Raw genomic sequence first — 4,764 nt, 5'->3', positions numbered from 1 at the left:
AGTCAGCGAGCCTCTCAGGCTTCCTATTTATGCTGACGTTGTTAGGAAACAGAGAAGCAGAAAGAGGAAGCGGCAGGCCCTGGCCTCTTTCTGTACAAGCGCCTCTTCACAAGATTGCCTGGCTTCCCAGAATTGTGGACACCAAGACGTGAAGCTTTATTCTGAGCCTTTCTGGCTTTGCCAGTGTTGCTCCTTCTTCTAGAAGTACTCCAATCTTTTCTATGCGGTCTCCCTAGAAACTTCCACATGTGCTCTCTCTGCTCAGTGCAAAGTTCCTTCATGCAGCCTTCCCAGACACCCCCGGGGGGATGCGGGGGGAGGGGCTGCAACACCCAAAGCAGGTGAGAACTCAGAGCCACAGGGACCTGGCCTCCCATCGCCACCTGCTCAGGGTGAGATCTTCTGCAGATTACCTGCATGTAACTTCACCAGGGCTCGGGACCCACATCTTGACTTACAAGTATCTGTAAATATCAAAGGGCCATTGAAATGTCACAGGGCAAGACCTTAGCTCAAAGCCTGGTACAAGAGACCCCCAAGTGTTAGCTGGTACAATTTTGCTTCCCCTGGGGCCCCTTTGCCTTGTACCCCCCTCCTCCACTGTTCCACAAGTCTTGGGGCTCACAGCTGTCTTTCCCCAACACTGTCCTGTGAGCTCCTTTTCTCTCCTCAGTACCCAGCATGCCCCCCGGCACAGATGGGGCCCTTAACAGCTGTGTGTGGGGCAGATGAATGAATGAATGAAGAAGTGAATGGAGAGCGGCCCCTGAGCACAGCAGGGCCAAGAGGAAGGCATCCCCTTGGGCTCAGAGTTTCAGGTGGCACCCAAATCCTCAGTAATCAATATGATAGTTTTATTTATCTTTAAAAAAAAAAATATATATATATATATAATTTTTTTAAGCATTTATTTTGTTTTTGGCTGCGCTGAGTCTTCACTGCTGTGCAAGGGCTTTCTCTAGTTGGGGCGAGTGGGGCTACTCTTCCTTGTAGTGTGCAGGCTTCTCATCGCGGTGGCTTCTCTTGATGCAGAGCACGGGCTCTGGGTTGCATGGGCTTCAGGAGCTGTGGCACCCAGGCTTAGTTGCTCTGTGGCACATGGAATCTTCCCTCACCAGGGACTGAACCCATGTCCCCTTCACTGGCAGGTGGATTCTTAACCACTGGACCACCAGGGAAGTCCTCAAGATGATATTTTAATACAATACTATAAAAACATTTTTAAAATACATGATAAACAAATACAACATTTTAAATAAAGACATGTGCTGATGGTCCACCCTGAGCCATACTGGAGTCCGGCAAGAGACAGTACCTTTTCTCCTGAGCAGAGACAGAGTGACGGGAAAGGGGAGAAATGAGGGGAAACGGTGCAGGGCAGGGGCTGGGGCAGAAGGGCGAGGAAGGCTGGAACCTGTGGCCACTGGATTCCTGGCCTGATGTCTCTTTGCTTCTCTCCTACCAGGAGAGGCCCGGCCCAAATGCCTGGAATGTCCTGTGGGACAGAGAAGGCGTGCGCTGTGCTCCTCTGCTGTGGTCTAGGGGGTGGAGACCCCACCCCAAAGGGCCCACCCCAGGCCTGATCACTAGGCGGAGGAAACAGGCCCTTCCAGAAAGTCGAGGTGTGGTAGTCTCACTGGACTGAGCTCTGCGGACTGAGAGCAACAGGTGCTGAGCTCTCCAGCTCTCCAGGGAGCCTGAGTAACTCCGTCTTGTCTCCTCGGGGAAGGTCTGACCCTCCAACCCCTCGTTTCCCACCTAGAGAGGGCAAGAGACACACTGCTGAGGAGTCCGGCTCCTGGTTAAAAATCCGTGTGTGCTTCTCAGCCCTGACCCCAGATTAGCTGTCCCTGTCTGCCCCCCACCCCTACTCCAGACTGTGCACGCACGGTGCAGGGCCAGCTCCGGCAGAGTAGAGGTCAAGGACTCAGGCTCTCCCCGGTCCGTCATGCTGTTTCGCATCCTTGCATTCCTAGACCTCTTAGCTGAGGCCTTGGGTGGAGGTCTCCTTATGGGGGGAAGGGAGCCACCTGGAGGACACTTCCCTACCCAGAACCCTGTGCTTCTCAACTCCAAGCCCTCCACCTGGCCCTCACCCAACTCAAAGTTTCATAAAAAGGCTGGAGCCTTGTGTTCTGGTTTCCTCAACAATGAGAGGATTCATCTGGCCCTATGGAGGTAGGACAAGGGTCTGTGTTTCTCCTGTTTTACCATCTTGCTTCTACCATCTTATAGCATCTTACACCATCACAGTAAGTGATAAAAGTTTAACCCTTTCAGTTGTCAGCTAGCTGTTGTCATCAGCTCTCTGGTACCTGGCAGCCCAGCTCCCTCTCCCAGCGCAGCAGAGTTCCCAACAAGAGTTACACCCCTCTTTCTCAGTGGGCAAAGATGACCCTCAGGCTCGAGGCTCCACGTGGGGGACTCAGTGACAGGATGTGTTTCCAGCAGTGAGGTGACCTGAACATGGAGCATCAGAGATTAACAGTCTTTGACGTCTGAAAATAAAGCCCCCAATAATGTAAAAACAAGCAACAACAACAAGAAGTTTCGCAAAAAATAAACGGAGAGAAACTGAAATTGTGTTCTTGAGGCGTGACTATGACGTGGGTGTGAACTTCCACAGGGCGGGATGGGGTACGTGGTTACTCAACACTGTTCTGGCTGGAGGGTGGAGGAGCGCCACCTGGTTCATGGCAGGCTGCCTTTTCCCAGCTCTGTGATTCTTTTCTCAATTGCTGTGAATGTCGTGGAGCCCAACTCCTCTCTGCCTGGGACCAAACAAGTTTTGCTTGTGGAAGTAAAAAAAATTCTCCATAAAATTCTCCATGGTACTTGTATTTAGAACATTTTAAAGGTGCATACTCTAAATTACACAAATCCCAGAGTCTGACACGACTGAAATGACTTAGCAGCAGCAGCAAATATATAGTGTAGGGACTATTAAGAAATCTATATGCTCTTATAATCACCTCTAGATGAAATATAGAAGATTCCCAAACCCCAGAAGTCTATTCTGTGCCTCCATCCATCACTCTCTCTCAAAGATAACCATTACCTTGATTTCCCTGACTGTAAATTTGTGTGTTTTTTAATTGGAACGAAATAAACAAATTTTCTATTTTTACCCTGTTGTACAGTTCAGTGGCATTCAGTTCAGTACACTCACATGGCTGGGCAACCATCACCACCATCCATTTCCAGAGATTCTTCATCATCCAACACGGAAAGTCTGTCCCCATTAACCAATAATTCCCTGTACTCACCTCCTCCTACTCCCTGGCAACCACCATTCCACTTTCAATCTCTTTGAAATTGACCATTTTCAGTATCTCATGTAAGTGGGATTATACAGGATATAGCTTTTTGTGACTGGCTTATTTCACTTGCCATAATGTCTTCATCCATACTGTAGCACATGTTAGAATTCCTTGTTTTTAAGGCTGAATGTATTCCATTGTGTAAATAGACTGCTTTTGTTTTTCCAGTCAACTATAATGGACATCTGGGTTGTTTCTACCTTTTGTATATTGTGAATAATGTTGTTATAAACACAGATACACATATATCTGTTCGAATCCCTGCTTTCACTCCTTTTGAGAATATTCCCAGAAGTGGAATTGATGAGTCTATGGTACTTCTGTCTAAGTGACTGAGAGGCTGCCATTCTGAATTGTGCCTGCTTTTGAACTTTACTTGTATGAAATCACATTATGCTTAGTAGCATTTTATGTGCTTCAGTTAAACAAAGTGATAGGCAGACTTTCTGACATCAGAATTGTCCATAACCTTCTCTGCTTATTCATGCTAACTTGGTGGCCATGGGTGACCCTTGACTTTAAAATTCTGCTCTAAAGACCATCTGCGACTTCTAAGGTGCTGTGAAAAATATAGATTTCAGACTTCTGGATTAAATAAGAGTGTGAAGCAAAAACTCAGATTGTATTTCCCAGATACTAACCAAAATGAACAAAAAATTCCTGAAGAAAATTGAAAAGAAATGTACCAAAGCAACCAATCGAGGACATAGAAGTGACTTTCTGCTCTTGATTTTATGACACAGAAGCAAAGAAATCATTGAAGAGGTGGGCAGCCCAGCACAGGCAGCTCCTCTGGCCTTCAGTCAGAAGCAAAACTGAGAAAGAGAGTGAGTCAGAAAATCCAGACAGAAAGGCCCTTCAAAGTGGAGAGGAGCTGGTCAAGGAGCCAAGTAGACACCCTACAAAAATCTGACAAAAGACCCTCAAGACTCCTGCATACCACCTGCATGGGATGAAAATAATAATAATAATCAGGCCGTCATCTGCTGCTCCACTGTGGCATTCCACTCAGCGTGACCATGAGTCAACCCCCAAAGACAGCAGAAGATCTCCTAGGTCAGTTGGTGTGATGATCTAAATACACCAAGGGTCTCTTTCACTCTGAAATCCCTAGATTCTGCATCCACTTGTCTTTTAAATGCATTGCTCAACTTCCCAGGGGAGAAGGAATTCTTTAAGGCACTCCCTCTTTTCAAACAAGAATTAAAAACAAACAGCAAAAATAGTGAGCTGAAACCTCGAGTATTAAGCAAGCAGGAAATGTGGTGTCAAATTTGCGATCAGTGCAAATGTTGATTAACTGCTCTGACCATCTGGACTTTGGGCTCCCAAAGACAGGGACAGTAAATTCAAGGTTTTCACCTCGAACTTAGAGCCCTCAAGGAGACCGCAATCAAGTCTAGGGGAGGATAGTCCCTGACTCCCTGTGGAAACACATGCGTAT

The sequence above is a fragment of the Ovis aries genome, chromosome 3, assembly GCF_016772045.2.
Source record: "Ovis aries strain OAR_USU_Benz2616 breed Rambouillet chromosome 3, ARS-UI_Ramb_v3.0, whole genome shotgun sequence".
Taxonomy (NCBI): domain Eukaryota; kingdom Metazoa; phylum Chordata; class Mammalia; order Artiodactyla; family Bovidae; genus Ovis; species Ovis aries.
The sequence above is the reverse complement of the archived record's forward strand: the minus strand, read 5'-3'. Positions refer to the sequence as shown.